The sequence below is a fragment of the Meleagris gallopavo genome, chromosome 7 (genome assembly GCF_905368555.1).
Source record: "Meleagris gallopavo chromosome 7, MGAL_WU_HG_1.1, whole genome shotgun sequence".
Classification (NCBI taxonomy): Eukaryota; Metazoa; Chordata; class Aves; order Galliformes; family Phasianidae; genus Meleagris; species Meleagris gallopavo.
The window spans coordinates 30944405-30966037 of record NC_139410.1 but is presented as its reverse complement, the minus strand read 5'-3'; the positions used below and the strand labels follow the sequence as shown (position 1 = coordinate 30966037).

The window sequence follows — 21633 nt, the reverse complement described above, 5'->3', positions numbered from 1 at the left end:
ATAATAGCTCAGCATCCCACACAGTGGAGGGGAATATCATCAGCCTTCCAAGAGCAAATTGCTCTCTTAGAAACTAGCCAACCAACGCTAATTAGTTCCTGTGCTGTACTGATAGCTACATGATCACTGTGAATCATACAAGAGAAGCAGACACTAAATCATCTCAACCTACAGTCAAACATCTGCAGTAAAAATAAGTAGGCCTGCTATGCAACAGCTTTTAGAGAAGACTCACACAGGTAAGGAACAGTCTGACCAATTATTGTGGACTCTCTTTCATACCTTCTCGTTTAGTTTAGCAATAGAAACAAGTCCTAGTTACAGATGGGATCTCTTTCTGTGTTGTACTGCAGTCAAGCAAGAGCACGTACAGGTGAAAAAAAGTATGGGATGACATATTAAGCTCAGAAGTTCTTTTAGGCCAAGGTTTGACCCCAGATCATTGAAACACCATGGGCAACAACATTTTGGAGGCTTAGTTTTTAAAGAGATGTAGCTATGACCAATCCATGAAAAAAAAATGACAAATTTCCACAAATCTAGAGTGGCTGGATATAAGATGGAGTTGACATTCCTAAAACAATTTATCACGAATGGAGCCCATGTTATTTCAGTGGCACAATAAGTTTGTGCTTTACAGAGACCCAGGCATGTGTGATGGCTCTTGTTAAGACTACAGAATGTGTGCTGAATTTGAAACATCTCCCAACCCACAATCAAATAATTGATCTTTAGCATGACATCAGCATTCAAATTCAAGCACCTGAAGTTCGCCATCATTTGGCACCTAACAGAGTGGTTTGCCAAAACTGCTGAATTTGGTGGAACTCAAGCATTCCAGTACACCTCGTGAACAGCTCAAACTGCAGATTTGGGGAAATGGCTGTAAGGTGCTCACAGACCATAGGTAAAAGAAATATGGCAGAGCTTCTGTGGTCGGGCTCTGGTTTAGTTTTGCAAGGCTGGAGGCTTATAGGCAGGAAATTCATCTCCTAGCCAATGTGCAAACTAATAAATCTGTTCTTAGATAACTCTGCCATGTAAGGTTCATTTGAAAAGCCTTCCTGGAAGCACCTCACTTTTTTCTTATTGTCTTGCTCGCAGATAGTTGTAGATTGATATCTGCAGATCCCCCATTAAGAAGTACCTATTGGCATCTGCAGTTAGCTTGAACTTCAAACAGCAGCAGATGAACTAAAGATACTCCAGGAAGAGTTTGTGAGGGGAAGGAATTTCCATGTGTTATGTAGCCACTGTTAGCACCAGTTGATTTATATCATGAATTTCCAAAGGTCTTGTAATATTTAATAAGATTCTAAAAGGTGTTTGATAGTTTTACATCTCCCTTTAAAGTGTAGAAGAATTCTCCTTGAAAGCAGGGCTGAAGGATACAAGGATAAGAGAAATGGTTGTTCTGTTCCAACAGAGTAGGCCATTTCTTTGCTGTAGTCATCTAAGTTCAGGGTGATGTGATGTTTAGATTGGAAAGCATTCTGCTTTCTGACTTGCTAAATTTAATGGGGAATCTGATAAATAATATATTTATCTTCTTATGTTCTTTTTAACAAGATAAAATATTACATTAGGAAAAAAAAAAGAGAGGAAGACAAAAAAGAAATTAGAGGCAACAATTAATAATTAAAAAAGTCACATCCTCCGGTTTTTAACTTCTCAGCTACCTGTTCCTGTATTTACTTTTTGAGGACATTTCAGTTTGAAATCTAATTGTTTAAGCAGTAGTGCTCCCATGGTTGTTACTAGTTATCTAACAGTCATTCACTCCCTGCTTTATTTTTAGTGCTTATGTTATGCTCTGTTGACACTATATTGCTTCAATTGTGTTTTTCTGCTTCTGCACATGGAATATAGATCATTGTATTGCTTCATTGGATCCTAGAAATGTCTGTCTCTTATGATTGCCAAAAATCGGTATACAGACTAGAAAATGGCACTGCATATTTCAAAACAGTAATTTTCATCACTGAAGCTATGCTAATGAATGTTAGTGGTGACAATGTTCTGATAAAGATAGCAACACTTCTGCAGGATACACAAATTATTCCGTGTTCCCATGTAGTAGTAAGAAAGTTTTTTTTTTGTTCATCTTTTCTCTGTTTATTTGTTTTAGTTTAGAAAAGTAGGGACAATCCTGAACTTAAAAGCAGTGCTGTTTTAAATGCCTAAAACCTTGACACCAACAGAATTGGGTGTTTAAACCCCATTAAAGCCACCGAAATCTAAGCTCATGCATAATTTAAGCCCATAGCTGTTTTCTTGGGCTGGTAGCTCTGTGAATAAATGATGTTAGAAGCCAACTGAAGATGCTTAAATTTACACTTAATTGTCTAGTTTATTCCTGCTAGCTTATGTTTTCTGTGCTGTTATTTCTTCTTTGTGTTGACTCAAAGTTTCTTGATGTCTAAGCCTCTATGAAAATCTATAAACCATTTGGGGAGGTATTTCAGCACGTTTTTGAGTTTATTCTTTCAACCAGCACTTAAGATCAAGGCCAGGCTGGATGTGGCTCTGGGCAGCCTGGTCTGGTGCTTGGCAACCTTGCACATAGCAGGGGGGTTGAAACTAGATGATCATTGTGGTCCTTTTCAACCCAGGCCATTCTATGATTCCATGATTCTAAGTCACAGCGTAGTTTTTAGCAAGTGCTTTCATTTTAGTATTGGTTAATATTTGCTTTAACTAGGGGCTTAAGCTGTGGCTACATATCTTCTGGGAGTTACTTCCACCATTTGCCTTTCCTGTTTACAACTACCCCTCAGTGAATGTGCATGTACATTTTGTAGATATGATTTAAGTCTAAGGAGCGTGATTTTGCTAGACGGTTTAAATGCTTGCTTTAGTTGAAATTAAGGCAGTAAAGCTTTTAAAAAGTGTTTAAATGTACCTACTTGTAATGAGAAATTGGCTTATGATGACCGAATTAAAGCTGATAAATAGTTTTATTGCATTTTTAAAACTGTTGTTCTGCAGTAGAAAGAATGTTCATTGCTTGAACATGTCATGCATGTTCAAACAAAAACCTCAGAAGGTGATTTCCTCTGGCTGGGAGCAATTGTAAGCAGCATTGGGATGGGCTGGGATCCATGCAATCTACATGGCTGCATCTGGAAAAGGATGTAAGATCATAATTTTAGGGTGCTCTGCCTTGAAAAACGCAATAAAGTGCTTTAATATTGGATAATAAAGAGAGACAGCATTTATGGAATTGAAAATGGATTTTTTATGTAGAATTTCTAAGAGTTCAGGGGACTGCCGGATACCAGATCTTTTTCCTGGTTGATTTCCAGAGAGCTGTGATAGGCACAGACCTGACATGTGACCTTTGTAAACTTTCCTACAAACTGAAAATGTTTTTGGATCTAGGAATTTATGTAATCAAGATCTGAATACCAAGTGACTTCTCTTGCTGTGAAGAAGTTCGTTGAACTCCTTTGGGTAGGTCAAGATTTAAATACAGTTTTTCATGTTATTTTATATATTTGACCTTACAGAATTTATTACTATTATTTTGTTCCCCAAAGAAATGTCCTTCAAACTACATCTTTCCAGTATAGCAGCATTTTTATCAAATTCATCTGGAGCTTACGTTGCCCTGGAAGCTGACTGAAATGTGGGTCAAGTCTGACATCAAGTGGTCAGATGCACTCTGTTCCCAATGGGACTGCTAACACTGTGCCTCTCCTGTCTTAAAATGAAAAACCTCCACCTCCACTTTTTATCTCCAAGTTTTTTCTTCTGTTAACAAGATTTCTTAGTACTCATCTCACTTTGGCTTTCACCAAGTTCATGGAGTGTCATTCCTGATAAATTTAAGAAGTGTTGCATTAGTCTTGCATTAGGTACTGCAACTGCAGAATCAGTCAACAGAACGTCATGACTGTGTAAATAAAGTCTCCATGACATGGAACTGCAGATAGGATCTTCACATGAACTGCTTTGTTTTCCCAGTAAATTCTAACAAGATCTATTTCTTTTTAAAAATACTCTTAGCTCTTGAGGCACTGAGGCTGCCATCAGAGCAGAATTTGAAGCTTATGAGAACTGCAAGAGGGTTTCACACTCACATGGTGCTTCCTACTGTTGAAACACATAGCAAACTCTAATTCAATAACTCTTGTCATTCAGTTCTGAAGAAACATAATGAAATTATTCATTCGAAGGTATAGGAGATGTAGTGGGAAGAGAGATCAGAAAGAATTGACTTGGGATCTTAAGTTTTCCTAAATGTGTCCCTCAGCTTCAGTCTTTGGCATGCTGTGTTTTTAGTGGGCTTTGTACCCCTGCTGACTCAGAAGCAGGTGAGGAAAACAAGCTTGGTGTTACCTTCCTCCAAAGTTGGCGTTATCTTCCTCCAAAGTTGGCGTTATCCTTCAGTGGCCAGAGGGATGTTTTTCATCTGTCTGCTCAGTGATCAGCAGGTCTGGTTTGACCTGTTCAAATGGCAACAAACGGCAGGTCGTGAGCTGGACCATATAAACTTTTTATCTGCACAACTGACTTATTTTTCACTGAAACAGTAGTGTATTTCTGTCCCCTCTGCATAAATCAAACAGCACAAAGATCAGCATGCCTTGTAACTGTGGAGTCAGCAATGCAAATACAAATATTCAGTTTCTCCCATAAATGCCACAGCTTGATAAGATTAGCCTGCGTTTATGTCTCTGGGACTCCGAAATATCCATTAGCAGGTGGGCACCATTTTTTAAATTCATCACAGAGGTGGAGATACTCACTTCAGCGTATTTCCTTCTGGGGCAGATTTGGCTTTTTAGTCTGGAGCAGTAGTTTTACAAGGATCTTAAGCTGACATAAACCAACATTGCTGCCAAAAGAAATACAGCCCTTCCCCTGGTTCAGCACAGCTGTTTTTTGCAGCTCCGCAGAGACCTGGATTGGGAAATTCTTACAATAAAAATAGCAAACAAACAATCAGGCACATTTAGTTCATAACCTTAACCACTTTCTATTATGTAATTTATGTCAGTGTCTAATGGTCACCATATCCTCTGTGAGCAGAACTTGCTTGAACTGTATTTCTTACGACAAACAACTCTTTTCTGTGAGGTAAGCGGTCACGGTTCACTTTCCCAGCATGTTCTCTGTTTAGAGATCACTGAGGAGAATGGGTATGCAGAATTTTTGTTCAAAAGTCCTGCAGCCTCCTTTACCTGGAAATAGTACAGAAATGAACAGAGAGACACAGGATTCTGCTCTATGGTTAAAAACATAACGTGCTTGACTGGAACGTTCAGTGCTGTAGCTTTTTTTAATGTAAGCTCTATTTTAATGTATCTGGACACAGTTTGGTTGCCATCCATCTGATTTTGAGTTCTTTATCCTTACTCTTCTGTAATTTCAATGTCTAGATAAAATTGTGGTGAATCCTCTTCATAGTTCAAGGCATACTTGTGTATGTATCCTCATGGATGGCTCCTACCAAAAACGCATTACTAAAATAACTATTATAATTTAAAATTGCTTCTGTTTAAATACTAAGTATATGATTTGTACTAAACCTTGCTATCACTGAAATCCCAAATCACGCTGTAACTTGTCCCAGCACTGTGCTGGGATCCATGGTTCAATATCCATAGAGCACTAAGAAGATTTGCCTTTGACTCAAGGAGATGGTGTTTTAAAAGAAATAGGAGGGAAAGAATATTCAAGGAAATGACCACAGACTAGAGTTCAGAATGTCTCTTCAAACAGATTTTCAGATTGCTGTCCAAGTTAGAAGCCATATGGGGTGTGAAATGTCATGGCTTCATCCTGGGTAAAAATAAGCTCAGAGCAAACCTTTCTTTTGCATCTCTATCGTAGCCATCTAATTCTCATAAAATATTTCTGCTGAACCATGCTGTTTTCATTTTAACCAGATACAGCATTTTTCTGTTGAGTAAAGCTTAGCTACAGCAGAAAATATACCAAATGGTACTACTGAGCATTTTAAAAGGGCATTTTTTCAGGGCACCTATTGATGCTAGACTGATGGGTGCACTGAGGTTCATCACAGAAAATAATCTTGGTAGCCAAATGGCAGAGCTATGTGGCCCAAGCTGCATCTTAAGAGCTTTGAAAGGAATTTTGGCCGGAGTTCACAACTGTGGTTTATTGCAACTCATACAAATTATACAGTAATTTTACACAAATCTGGGCTTTTTTATACTGAACAGACTATTCAGCATGTGTGTGCATTTTTAGCAAAACAAATCATTTGCTTGTTTAAAAACAAAAACAAAGCACTACATATGTTACAGGACTATAGTTACCATTCTTTATTTTAAAGTCATACACAAATGGTTTGTTCTGCTCTGATTAGCTTATTAGTTAATGTTGGATCTGAAAGGCAGTTTTGGGGCATTGTCTGTCAACTTAGTGGAAATTAGGACAGTGAGTGCCTTCAATAGTCTTTGTTCATTAAACCATATCTCTGCAGATGTTCAGTGTTTTAACATTTCTTTAGCAGCTCTGAAGTATTCTCATTTTTTTCAGCTAAAGAGAAATGTGCGACTTTTTGTACTGTTGTTTATTAGAGATGCAAAAGAGGTAGTCTTGTTATTCAAAAGACTGACACCTTTTCTCTGAATATATTATACCCATAAGTGCCAATTCACATTTACAAGCCCTCTAAGAGAAAGATGAGCGAATTGAAAGAATCTAGAGAAATTTTTGCTTTCAGGGGAGCCCTGAGAGCATGTTCTTGTAATCTAAGAAATCATTAGTGCCAGGGGAAATTCAGCTTTAGCCAGCTGTGTTTCTCAGTGAAGAAGGGTTCACATGCAGGTTCCCACTGCCAGCTTTTCACTTACACTTCTGTAGGTGCTTACCAAAGTTAGAATGCTGTCTATCTGCAGACAGCTAATAAAAGGGCAGGCTATGTTCTTCTGATGTCTTTGAGGCAGAACTCCCATCAGAATGGCAAACGAGATGCTGTTGTAAGTGGAAATCTTTCTCCAAGTGATGAAGTCAAAAATTTCTGACTGACACTGTGCTCTCACTCCTAGCAGAAATGCCTTATTTATGTTGAAATAAAAGCGAAGACAGTTGTTCATACCTGAAGTGCAGTTAATGGGCCCGGCTGGCGATGACAAGTGAGTGCTCTAATTGATTAGCTAGGGAAATGTACTTTATCTGCTTCTCTTTGGTGAGCTTTATGCTGGATTGATCATCAGGGTGCTAGTTTAACTCCTTAAGACTGATTTCTTCTTCAAATCATGCACATCATTAGTCAATAGGATGGATGGAAAGGTGGTGAGGTAGTTGTTTGCGCTTCTAAATAGGTATTCATTATGTGTGTAACTGTATTTTGTTGGGATTCTTGATCACCTTCTAGTTCCAATTTGTGTGTTTTGCTTTACTAACTTCCAATCTGGATAGAAATTTGCTTATTCATAGGTAATGCTGCTCTTGCTGGATAAATTAATGAGAAAATATTTATGAAATTCGGAAGGGTGTTTTCATCAGGTTTACTCACTTTGACCCACTCTTATCTTGAAAGTACAGATAACAGCCAACAAGAAAAAAAAATATAATACCATTGAAATATGAAAAATTAACTGTTTATGAAAGGAAAGGTCATGTTTTATCTTGCTGCTTACTATCATGTGTTCTCTGTACTTACATATACAAGAATATATTGGACTGAAAATTAGGATAACACTACAATGTGTAAAAATATGAGTTGATAGTAATATAACTGGTCATTGGGACAATATGTGCTTTATGGGAACATAATATAGACATAGGTTGATAGTACAAAGAAAAGGGTTGTTGGAGAAGTTCAGTATATTAAAAATGATAGCATATCAGATATGGCAATTACACTAGCCATCAATCTTCAATAGTTTGTGAAGAATCCTGCTAAAATGCAGTGAAGCTTTATAAGATTTGTGATCACAGAGTGTAAAATATAACAGATGCTACAATATTTAGATGCCTGCTGGCATTTACTTTTACCCTACACAGCTCATTTCAGTTATATGAAAATTTTATGTGCTCTGTAACCCCATTGAAATAGAGACATATTTGCAAAGAACTCACAATGGAGAAGAGTATTTTCAAGATACGCAGTATTTGATCTGTCTAATAAGGTAAAAAGAGAAAATGACTAGTTAGACTAAACTACTATTAGTTTATTAGTAAATTACTATTAATGCAGAAACCATGATACGTGCAATGCAGTCTGCTGTGAGCTCTGCCAAATATGTATTACTCTTAACTGGCTGGAGAGTTCATACAGCCACTGTGTAGTGCATGCTGAAATCTTGTGGGGGTGATCTCTGTGAGCCAAAACTAATGAAATAAGACAGGGAAAGAAAGTTCCTTTGCTTCACTATTCCTTTCAGCTGGGAAGGATGACAGACAGCCTTCTTTGTGAAATGGGAATCTTTCATAATAGCTGCCAAGGCTGCTGCAGTTTCTTGCCACTCTGAAGACTACTAGAGGACTGTGAAGTCAGGACCTAGATGTACTCGCTAATTAATACTGTCTTTTGGAAAGGTGCCCAGAAGTAGCTTTTGCTATCACGCTATGTAAGTTGCCATGCTTCTGCTCTTGTAGACCTCTGTTTTCCTTGCATCACATCTCTGATGTTATTTACCTTTTCCTAGTTTCCCTTGAGGCTACCGTATTAAAAAATGTAATAGCAGAGCGTGTCTGATGTAATTCTGGTAATCATTGGACTCGTTACACTAAAACAAAGAAATGAATTAAGGTCAAAAACATCCTCTCTTACGTGAGAAGTGTTCCCAAGGCTTGACCTTGTAGATGTCTGACACAGTATTTGATCAAGAGGAAAATTCACTCAACCCAGACATTCTAAAGGACACCAAAACTTGCAAAAGCTTTTGAACTGGCAGATTGTCCATATGGCATTCGGCTTGCTTTCTTGCCATCTTTAGGTATCATGAATTGCTTTTCCATTTGCTAACCTGGCAGATCTGCAAGTGTTGGGCCTGTATGCTTTTCATTATAATGGAGGCCTGTTCAAGTAGCCAGAATAACTCTTAGGTAACTCTAAGTTGCTTTCTTTTAATCATTAATATTTTTATATTGTCAAGAGCAGTCTGGCTCTTTCTGAGGTCAGTATCTGGATTTTTTCTTCTTCAAAAACATGAAACCTTTCATCCACAAAGCTCGTAGCAACTAGCCCAGTGTTACTGACTTATCTTTTATAGCCACTCAACATTTATAGTTACTGTTTACAAATTAGATCCCTTGGCACATATGGAGCCAAAATATTTTTTCTTCTTCTACTTGCCCATAAATCATAATATGGTAGAAAGCCTATCATTTTGTGTGAGTCGACTGGAAACAAGTTGGCTTGGGCCATGGAGATAATTTCTGCTGTGAGCCTGAATTCCTTGAGCTTTAAAGAGCCACTTCAGTGACTCTTCTGTCCTGTACAAGTATAAGGTATTTTACTGAGAGTCACTGCAGCTTGACAGTATACAAGATAGCCAAGTTACATTATTGCTGGAGTCATCCAAGCTGTATGTTCTGTAAATCAAAACAGTATCTTGAAGTGATGTTGCACTTCCGTTTCACTGGCTGTATACATACAAAGAGCAAAAGCATCTAGCCACAACTAAATCTGGTAAATTTAAGGGCTGCCTGTTCTGCTGCAAAGCAATAAAACAGTCATTTTCTAGTCTCATCAAGCATGTTTTGATGTTAGAAGCAGTATAATTTCATTTTGTGCTTCTGCAAAATCAAACAAATTGTGTCCAGATAAAGGACATAAGGCATAGGCATTTCCCTATGAGATGAAATAAGTCTATAAATGTCAGATAATATTGAACAGTATCTTCATCAGAGTAATTTTGAAATGTAATCTAAGCTTATTTGGAAATGCAGGTGATTATTATAACATATTTCTGTCATAGACATAGCTTTGGAATTAGTGAAGTCTTTGGTGCAAGTGAACAGAAAGTCCAGGAAAACCAACTAGGTCAGAGAACTTTAGTCTGCAGTATTTCTTGTTAAATTCTCAAAATTCAGGCTGTTAAGTGAACTTTAGCAGTTACATGACAATAAATTTTCCAGTAGCTAGAGAATTGAAGTAAATACGTGAACTAATATCACCTCACCTGGCATATAAAATATAAAATTATGCACATGCATAATATGTGTCAAATGTTTCTTGCTCATCTCTGGTGACTGCAGAATGTTGGCTGCATACTCCTGGTTGGAGCGTGAACAGTTCTGCCTGTGTTTTCTAGAGGTTGCTGTGGCTTTGAGCTGCTGGGATGTCAGCTTTGCCCTTCCTATGGATGCTGTTCCTGCTGCTCCATCCAAGCAGTGATTCACCCAGGTGGCACTGGGAGCAGTGGCAGATGGCATAGCAGGTGGCAGTCGGAGAATTTGGAGAAGTATTTTGATATCCTTCCCAAGTGCCCCAGTTCCTTCACCAGAGCCTTGGCCAGTAACGGTGAAGGAGATCTGATCACTGCCCTCCAGCTCCAAGAGAAAGGTCTGTCCCAGGATGCAAGTGATGTTCGTATTAGCTCAAGTCCTCACTTTCTGCCCACTCAACGTCCCTACTGCAACTAGCTGCGACTAGTTGCACGTGCTGCTGGTAGTTGTACAGTTGGCTATGTCAATGAAGGATCCCTCAGAATAAGTGTGGTATTTGGCTGTCTAGTTCATGTGCTTCTTCCACGTCCCCAGTCCAGCCTCAAAGCCCCAGGACCTCTTTGTGCATAGCCACTTGCCTGGCCTCTGCAACCTTCTTGCTTGGCAGCGGTGCTCTGGGAAGAGTACAACTGTAAGGGAGATAGAGATGTATGTAGCAATCTAGTTCCAGGTCTGCAGCCTGCTCCTCGGAGCATCTTTCCATTGACTTCAGTGGGTTTCAGCTGAGGCCTTTATTTGGATATTATATTCTTTACTCAGAGATCACATCCCAAGAGGCAAAGTTTGTCCTGCTTCACGTTCCATGACAGATCTATTCTGAATCCTTTTATTATTAATAATAGACAGCAAATTCTGATCTCAGAGTTCCTGTGGAAGAGTCAGTGATATCTGTGTAATTTAAATCAAACCTGTTCTTAAAGGTTTAAGTGAGTTCTAAAGATTTTATCAGCGCAATTTCTCCTGCAGCTGGGCAACCTAGCACGTAATTAGAGATAAGAGCCAAGAACTTCAGAAGTGCAAGAGGTGAAACTAATCTTTGCTAATGAAGGATATCACGCAAATAGTATTTGATTTTTTGTGTGTATCTGATGCTACAACTGAACAAGGTAGAGTTGTTCAGTGCTTAATGGTGACTTCTGTGACAGTATAGGCCTTTGTGTGACAAATATTGTGACAAACTTTGCACAGATGCAAGGGAAAGAGGATTCTCTCTGTTGAATAATGACAAACCTGCCCTCTCTTTAAATTAGCTCAACCTTTCCTGCTACAAAAAGTATTAAAATGATAACTCCTTCCTCTGCAAACAGAGTAGCAGCACAGAAACTGCTTCTATTTGTCTGCCCTAGTCTCCTATGAGGCTGTATATGGCCCCCAAACAAAAGACAATGAAACTAGTCAGGGGAAAATGTCATTTTTCCCCTATAGCCTGTCTTACCTTCATGCCCTTGAGCACAAGAGTGACCCCCCCGTGACTGCCATTTCTCAAAGTCAGATCTCAGCTGATTCTATTCCAGTAATTTGGAAACTTTAAAATCTACACAGATTTCCTGCAGTTCTTTTTAAAGTTTTCCAAAGAAGGTACAAGGGCTAATGTCTGAAGAGCTTTTGATATTAGGAGGCAAGGTGAGATAGTTGTAAATTTGAGTTTTGGTAATGTTTTGATAAGATTCTAATGATATCCCTTTGACTCAAAAGGCATTTGCAAAACTGTCGTTACCTTCATGATACCGCAGATGTGACATTCATGAGTTAATGTGCAATTGAAGGCGTAAGGTTCTCTGAGCATATTGCATATACTCAGTATGTTGCATATACCATCACTGCAGCAGTTTGAATTACCAGCAGGCTCTGAAGCCACAGGATTCTTCCAGCAATTATTGGTAGGATTGCACAAGGCAAGGAGACTGTGTGAATAAATACAGGAGTAATTCAGGTTTTAAGAGTTGCTCCATCTCAGAGCAAGGCTAGCTCTGCATTTGAACCAATCTGCTCAGAACATGATCCAACTGTTGACCAATACCCCAAGGTGCCCTTCTGCAGTGCCAGTCCTCAGCCTCTATTGTTGTTGAGGATTATTTGCAGTTTGTTGAACATCATAAAGTTTTTGTTGGCATATTCCTCCTGCTTATGTTTCTCCAAACGATAGCCCTGTCATATATGCTTTGAATTCTTCTTGTAAGTTTTATGAATATATTTATTTCATTTTTAGTTTGCTTACTATTTCTTCAGATGAAATGGACTCATCATTGCCAGATTTTTTCCTTTCATACCAAACTTATAAGTTTGCTTTTTGAACATTTTAGAGATTGTGCATGTGAACTGTAGTTCCAGGCTACAGCTAAGTACTAGCCGTGCTTTCCTGCCTTCTGAAGAGAGAAGTTAATTGCAGCAGTAGGGTAGCTACGCTGTTGCTGCATTTTACCCTCACAATTTCCCTCATGCAATCTAATTAACATTTTGCAGACTCGGATCACATCTTCCTGTTTGCCACTTGTGCTTATGTAGGCATAAATATCCTTGGAGCAAAATACCTTATTCTCCACCAAGATCATTATCCCTATTATAAGATTAGCTGATTGTCTCTTATCTCTGCAGCATCCCAGTACTATTTGTATAAAACAGTAAAGAACTATTGTTTCCATTTTACAGGTGGGAAAAATAAAATGACACAAGGTTTTAGAGGGCCGAAGCCCTTACCTTAGCCTGTTTGAAACTGGAGTAACTTTGGTACAAACTGGAAAGCATACGACATGCTGTAGGGTGAGACATATGGGATGTAAAGCCACTCTTCATCAATCTGCTCCAGGAAAATCTGGAGGAACTGAATTAGAGTAATGCAGGTATAGTTACATTTATCCCCTTCATAGACATTTGGAGAACTGGGATTATATACACAGAGCTCCATCCATAAATGGCAAATCTCTGGGGAAAAAAAAAAAAAAAAAGTAAAAAATTCAGCCATTTCTTATAGTATTTTTGAACAATATTATATTTATTTTCAATTGAAAATAACTTTCTTCTTTTGGAGAAAAGCCATCTCTCCAGTAAAATTAGGACAAATAACCAAGTACTAACTGTAAAGGGTAAATTTCCTTTGCTCTGTAAGAGCTGAACAACAAGGGAGTTCTGAGAGCAATCTACAGAAGACACCTTTTGTTTTCATTGGTGTAGCAATGACTACAATACACAGAGGAACCCCCTTCCCTTGCTGTCAATTACAACACATCACTGCTTCTGTCCTGTGCAAGTGGGTCAGGCATTGTGATGTGCAGCACTAGTACAAACAGCAAAGCCCGGTTGATTTTTTATTAGCTGTCAGTAAGAAATTGTTTTGTTTGTGAAATCAGAAGATAAAATACAATGAAGTCTCTTAAGGAGTATTTGACAGTGATTTAAAACAGGATCCTAAAAAGGGAAGGCCATCAATACAGTACACAACAAACAGAACTAATAGATGCAGGGAAATAGATTTATTACCTACACTTGGCAGCTTCCAAACTTAAGGTTCTTGTTAAAATGCTGAGTCAAAACAAGGAAGAATTATTCCTGTGTTTCAAATGTTTCTGTCTTGGTCTAAAATGTGGGCAGTAGCCAGAGCTGGTCTGCCACTGCAGCAGTGCTTTGGGAAGGGCGTTTGGTCACCAACGACTGACAAAGAGCCAGAAGATCCCACTATGGCTTTCTGTCATTTTCATCAGACACTCATAATACCAGCAAGGTGAAGAATCCAGTCAGACATAATTTGATGGACTGATTTTATAACCCTTGCCTTTGGTCATAAAATGACTTTTGAGGAGTATGGCAATGTTATGTTAATTGTGTTGGCTCATGGAAATAGTAATGGAAAGAAGAAATGGAAGCTTTAATTGTCTGAACACCAACGTGTGCATTTACACTTAACTGCCATGCAAGCTGGCTCCATCGATAGGCAGAAGTCTAGGTGCTGCCAGGACCTGCGTACCATCAGCTATGCCACATACAAATGATGCTGCAGCCTCAGCATGCCGAGCAGCCCTGTCTCACCTGCAGTAAATTATTACATGCAAAGCTTTGCTCAGCCCCTCTTTTGGACATGAGATAGGTTGGTGCACTACATCTCCTGGCCTTTTTGTGGCCAAAAGCAGGATCTGGCCTTCTCTCTTGGCTAAATTAACTATGCATTTGTTATGATTGATTTAATCTTGCTTCATGAATCCTTTGTTCACGTTTTGTTTGTTTTGTTTCCTTAGTTCTAATAGACCTAAGTAGCTCTGGAAGTTGTACACGCTACAAAAGTACTATTTCAGTAGCACAGTTGTTTGCTGCTGAGAAAATAGTTGTTGAGAAATCTTATAACAACCACTACCGATCCCTAAAGGGGATTGCTTCTCCCACTAGCTATTATCTAAATTGGATGTTTTCTGGAAAGACAAGCTGAATAAATAAAATAATGCTAGCAGGACTGGAGTGCTAAGGATTCAAAGATTCTGACTGCACCATTTTAATTTTAGTGAAACTCTACTGAACTCAGTAGAGTTATTCTGGCTTTAAACCTCAGCCCTGGGGTCCAAAACGCTATAGGGAAAGAAGCTGTCTGCTCCCATTTGAACAAGAGGAAGGCCACAGCATGACTTTATTTACATAAACTGTCTACCAGATGGAGAGAAACCCTGGGGAAAGGCTGGCACTCCCTGCCCCCACCACTTCTCATATGCAGGGTGTTGGAGAAGGCTCTATCTGATAAAAGCGCCCACCTCTTTCCTTCCAAAGGCACCTGAGGACTCACTAAGTGCTTTTCCAGACTTGTTTGCTTAGAGGGAGTAAACTAAGAGAATCATATTTTAGACCAGATGGACCAAACCCACTTGACATGGTTCTTGCTCAATGCAACCATGCACTGCTGGGTCTGTGCTCAGGACCATTTTTTGCTAGAGGGACTCCTCAATGGGAAAGAGCAGCAGAAGATTTAGGCCTTACCCTTATTATTCCACACACCAAAACTGTTTGAGATTTCAGCTTTGTTAAGGAGCAGAGGCTAAGCAGCATGCCAAACCTGCAGTGGGAGCTGGCAGAGGGAGGAGGAAGGGACAGCCATCCCTTGGATAATGCCAGTTTTAGGAGTCAGCTGGTGAATTTCAGAATCTTGAAATCACTAAAGTTGCAAAAGACCACTAAGATCACGTCCAGCCATGACCATACTCACTAAACCAGTGGGGTAAGCACTAGCTGTAGTTAACATGCTCCTTACAGCATTGATTCTTATTCAAGTAGCTGTAGTCTTACTAGATGTGTCAGAGCTAATTTTTTCTAGTTTTCTAAACGTAAATTTCCCAATCCATACATGGAGTTTGTGTGAGATTCTACTACCTTTGGAGGGCTCTAAGGATGGGTAGTAGTTGGAAGAGTGCAGGCTACAGCCCCTGCCCTAGGTTATATGGATGCTCAGGGTTCATCCTGAGCTGGCAGGGATGATGACGGTGCCTGGCTGTTTGCAGGGCTGTGTTTCTGGTGCTTCCACTTTGCAGCATAAAAGCTCTGAGTCTGGGACTCAGGATAACACATGGCTTTGACCACCTTTGTTCTGCTCCTGCTTCCATGACAGCTTCAGCAGAGGTCAGTAGAGAATTTGGTATCTGATACTAACACGGCTGTTTACCAAATTCTAATTCAAAAGCATAAGGCATTTTATTTCTGTTTGGTTTTCTTTTCATCAACTCATCTGTCTAGGATCTCTCTTTCTGGAAAAAGGCAGGGTGAAGAATTTAGTTTAATACACCATTTAAATTCCATAAACAAGACAGAAATCTAGTAGCAGGCAGAGAATATATATTGCAGCAATAAAACTTCTCTGAAAGAATTGCAGCAGCAGCTAGGGAATGCTAATAAGGGTTTATTTCCTGTGGAGTAACATTTGCAGGCCTAGGTTGGCTTGATTTTCATTTAATGAAACACTGCATTAATATAATCATGTTATTTTGTGAGGAGGAAATACTCTGGAAGCTTTTTGATACTCTTCAAGTCACTTCTCTCTCTCCAGCATTGCTACTGCATTGGAGAGATAGGAGGAGAGTGATTGTTACTGAATTTCACTTTTAAAAGAAAATGTACATCATAATTGGGTTTAATATGTAAAATTCCGAGTAAAAGATAAGTTAAACTTATTTCTAAATTATATAGAAAAAGTTAAACTACTCTAAATTAAGTATCTGCAGGTTTGGTGTGAGCAACATCAGCTCCTGCTTACGACTCGAGTCTCACAGAGCCCAACAGCAAGTGTTTTGTCCCATTTTTCAGCCACATTAAGAATCAAGTCATGGCGAAGATCACATAGAAACTAGAAAAGTAGGTCTAAGAGGACAACTTGTAGGAAGAAAATGAAAAGAAAGTGCTTGTATGTGAAAAGTCCTTTTCCATTTTCTAACTAAGGACACGTAGAGCACAGCACTCAGCAGGGTGGAGGGCTGTGCAAAGAAGGACATAGTTTGCTGTTATCATCTTGAGCCACTGCTGGATTTGTCCTCCCCTTAATTAGATACAGAAGTTATGAAAAAGAAAATTGAAAACATAATGAACATGAGGAATGTAATGCTTACTTGAGTTATATTATATGAGGCTGGTATTGATAAAACAGGTCTTACTCCAATTACAGCCAGTAGCAGTAGCCTACTCAAGCAGATTGGATTCTTTTTGCCATATATGTCAGGTTATTGGTGTATATTGTGTTAATTGCAGTACATTAGCAAAGAACCAAGCTAATCCATGTGAAAAGACTGCTTCCTGTGGTTTCTGCCTGCCTACTGCCAGTTTCACGCTTAATCCACTGCTCTATTTTTTTATTCCTCTCTTGCCAGCAATTATATTTCATTGGTGACTGTTGTAGTATAGAATTGGAGGCAAGGACTCTTACATTACCTGAAAAGCAGTATTTCATACTGTGTATCACTTCTCAATGTATAGAATCCAGAAAACTGTTAATTCCTCACTTCATTTCCAGCATAATTTACTACACTGAAGGAATAGTGCTGTCAACTTCTTTTGAAAGTGGTTTGTGGTATTTTCTGTATCTAAAGGCTTGCTGTGCTTTTGTATCTTCTATCAGCTATAAGAGAAACTGTACATTTCCAGAACTGTTACCTACTTCCTGACCCCCTCATTTTGTAAGCTTTGAGGAAGGAGATGATTTACTCTTTTCCAGAAAAAAAAAAAAAGCAACCAAAAATCAAGGCAGCAAACTAAAAATTAATCAGAGAGGTGTAACTGGTATTTGTGCAAATCCACAGTCAGATTTTTTTTTTTTTTTTTTTGCAAGTCTGCAGAAAATCTTCTCATTTCCTTTAGCAGCTGCAATGCTATAATAGGATGGAAAGTAGTGCAATAATAGCAGGGTGGCAAAGTCTTTGGCTACAGCAAATGAGAACAAGCCCATGTGCAACAGCCACAGATGTAGAAATGAAGGAAAAATGCTGCTTACCTTTAGAAGGCCTCAGAGAGGCAGGAATCTCCAATAAGAGATGCCCTCACCCCCACTGCCAACCCTTAAATGAGGTCTGGGAAGGGGTGGACCCTTCCAGTCACTCGGTACATTGCATGCACCTGAGCTCCCCTGGGTTGGCCCTGCCTTCCCACCAGGTGCTCAATCACTGCTTCGAGCCATGACTTTGCATTTCTGCTACAGCAGCAAACGTAAAAGTCCTGATTGACATAGATAATAATAACAGTGTGATGTATACTACTGATACTATTAAATACCTGACTATGTCAAAGCAGGCTGAAGTGGTGTTGCTCAGGGTACAGACACTGCTAACTGAAATGCTTCGTAGTTGATAGAAAGGTATTTGCAGTTAAGCTTGTAAAATAGGTAGTTAAAAAATTAACTGACTTCCAAGTTTCCTCTGGGTTTGTTAGAGCAGTGGATAGACAGAATGATGTTGAAATCTTGCAGACTTACTGCTTGAAACCTGAAGAACTGCTAGAGAGAAGTTCTTTGTAAATCAAATATGACAGCCAGCAAAACTTTCCTTTGAAAGCAGTATACTGGAAAGTGTTTGTATGTACTGTACGAATGAGGGTTGGAACTGGATGATCTTTAAGGTCCCTTCCAACCTAAGCCATTCTGTGATTCTGTGATGTGTTTAGGAACGCTGTTGTGTAGTTCATCTTAGTCACTGTTTAGAAGACAAGCAATGTCACCATCTCTTTGGCACTGGAAATCCATTTTATTTAAAACAGGTTTTAGTTACTCTCCTCTTCCTTTCTCCAGCAACTGAAAGCTTACTTGGAAATCTGTAATTGCTTTGGCGTAGTTCAACTTCCATGTAGAGTGCCAAGCTTGGGAACCCAGTCCAAACCAAGTAAACTGATGAATTACAAATGCATTTGTGATAATAAGAGTTTCACCCACAGGCTCTTTTGTTGCAGACATTGTAGAAAGCAGCCAGCAGTTCTGTGCACTGTGAAGGTGAAGCTTTGGGCACAGTATGCGCAAAGCAGCCGCTGATTGCTGTTAAACAATGTCCACATCTTTGAAACCGGAGTAAGTTGCAACACTGGCAACCCACGTGGCTCTGAAAGAGATGATGTCTGTGCATCTTTAATGCCTAGTAGCTTTCATTTTAGCACAGTGTGACGTTTTCCCATCCATGGAAGCTCGGCTCTAACTGCAGAATGTGTCCTTGTCAGCCCGAGTGGTCCAAGCCTCCAGGATTGTGCTCACTATTCATCCTGCTCAAGGAAGCATTTCAGATAAGAGCAGGACTGAGGTCTGGGAACGTGCCATCACAATTATTTTCCAGAAGATTCACTTACCATAAAATTAAAATATCCCAGCTGAAAATGTAACAGAGACTGCTCCCTGTCTATCCTCTCTGTCAAACAGGCAGGCATGCAGGCTTCCTGACTTCTTGGCATCATGTCAGCCTGTCAGGCAAATTTTTGTTACTGGAGCACTGGTGACTGACCTAGGACTGACGTGTTCCCTGACCCCAGAGTATTTTGGGAAGCCTCAAATTTCTGGTTTGCTTCTGGGGTTCCAGAGATTATGAAGGCATTTGGAAACACTAAAATAGAGCAAGATTTTCATGGCTGCAGAATATAATGTTAGAGTTTTCATTTCTTGTATAATTTTTCCAAGGCTTACATAGAAAACAGTGCTCAACATTTCCATTCCCTGCATGTCTTTAGTCTATACCATAATTGTTCCTCCGTAGGTTTTATACAGCCAAGATAACCTTATAACATGATACCTTTAATACCTAGAAGTGGCTGTTCAAGCTCACATATGAAAATTATACTTATAAAATGAATCTCTTCCTGTGCTGTTCTGAAACAGCACAGAGCCAGTCATCACATGAAGTCTCCCAAACCTGAGACAGATTATATTTACAAAGTGTGTTGAGTCTCATCTTTGTCAAACATTTTTTCTCTTGATGCTAACTAACTTTCTTCTGGGTCACTTATCATGTGCAGATGGCTATGAACCTATTCTTTGGGTTTTCTTCATGATAGGAGAACAAATCTCTGAAGTACCCTATTGCTTAGTGGTTTCAGCTTTAGGAGTACCACTATAGAAAATGCCTAATGAACAGTTATTGATTGTATAGTAGGATTTTGGTTATTAAGTCTCAATCTCCAATTGTCCTTTGGAGGGATTTCTGTGCTGGGATGTAGGGACACATGTACTAAGGCACCATGGGTGATGGGGCATTCCTAATCTGCCCTGTTTTGTACCTCCAGAGGCATTCCTTCTTCTCTCAGCATGGCTTATGTGAACACCAAACTAGATCTGAACTCAGACAAGGCCACACTGCTCCCTCTGCCTTGTCCTGCAAGTTGTTCAGTTGCTGTTGCAGTAAATATATTGTACTTCAAGAAGAGGATGCTAAGGCAGTAAACCAAATTGCTGCAGCAACATATACGCTATTTTCAAAGCCTTCTAATAGTCCATTACATTTATGATGACTTTGGAAAGAGCAATTAGAAGGTTATGCCTTTAAGAGAAGCTGCTTTGAAACTAGAATTGACCACTTGGAACAGTATCTGTTGGCCACATCTCTTGCATTTTATTGAGCATAGAGGATTTAAAAAAATATTTCATTATCATTAAACCTGATAGATTCTTTCCATTAAGCAAAGGGAAGCAGGTATAATGCCACACAGCTAGTGGCATTGCACTGGTTGGTTGCTAAAACATAGGTGTTTCAGCTGGGGTCCCATTGCACCAAGTGTTCATATTTTAAAGAGATTTGGAAGCTTCTCATTAAAGATAATGGGAATTGCCAGGTGCCCAGTAGCTCATGAAATGAGTCCAAAATATGCTGGTTATATCTTGTAAATGGATTTCTCTTGTATTTAACCCAGATTTTCAGTAAATAAACTAACACTTGTAAACCAGACTACTGATACTATCAATCTGACTGAGTAAATTCAAAAGTACTTTGAATAATACATTCAATATATATATATTTAGTAGGAATATACTTTAATTTGTATAGGAGAAAGTTACGATCTTTTTAAGTTTACTGGCTAAGAACTTACTTTACTTTTATCTCAGTATTAATGACTCAAACATAATTTTATCTGAACATTTAATCTAAATTAGCTGTCTTCTGAGGTGATTACATTGCTTAGAATTATTTTTTTTTTCTTCTGGACCATGCATTTCCCTGCAGCTTAGTTTGCTGATCTTTGATTTGTGGTGATACAGATCATATACAAGCTGGTTTGTTGTTTTTAATGAACTGGATGTGTTGTATAATAGAATTGCTAGGTTTGTGTTAAATTACAGCTTTGGGACTCATTATTGTGAGATGTTATCCACTTTGAACCGGCTTATTTTATCACAAGGAAAGAAATTGAATTTGCTTAAGATGGCAAATGCAGCAGTAGATGGGGTGGGTGGTGGGTGTTTTGGGGCACCCCGTTGAGCTGGTATGCATTATATCTGATCTAATTCACATTCCACCCAGAAGATGCATACACCCCTACGTATGTCAGAGTCCATATAAAAAAAGCCGAAAGCAAACAACAGCCACAATGTGTTGTTAAATGGTTAAATGTTGCTCTCTAGCCATTGGTCTTTGACCATTTCAACCGTAAATTTATGAGATCCTTTCCTTAGGGTGTTTTGTTCCAATTTTTAGAAATGTGCATGTAAATGCTAATGATGCATTTCTCCCTTCACGTGTTTAGCTTCAGCATGCAAATATTTCAGCACATGCACAGAAGCAGTTATCAAGCACCAAAGTTAGAGTGTGTGCAGCAGGGTAAATTGAGTAAAAGCCAAAAATTATATTCCCTTTGACAATTGCAGGCATGAAAGATGAAGCCTCTGTGTGCCCTTCTTGGCATTTCTTTTGCTTTGAAAAATGTGATAAGCTTTCAGCCTAATGTAATGCTATATGGGAAAATTTACAAAAATGTTGTTTACTGAAATAATTTTAGCTACCGTGTGCAACAATATGTAAAAACGCTGCCTTGCATTGATGGAAAATACAGACACATGAT

General features: G+C 39.0%; 1 long non-coding RNA gene across 1 annotated transcript in view; it reads left to right on the top strand.

The window, feature by feature from the left end:
* Positions 1–4998: 4998 nt before the first annotated feature.
* LOC146544019 (uncharacterized) overlaps positions 4999–21633 on the top strand; it is a 55691-nt gene continuing 39056 nt past the window's right edge. Inside the window, exon 1 of the long non-coding RNA XR_014884289.1 lies at positions 4999–5082. This is a non-coding gene — a long non-coding RNA (uncharacterized LOC146544019). The remainder of the gene's footprint in view (positions 5083–21633) is intronic.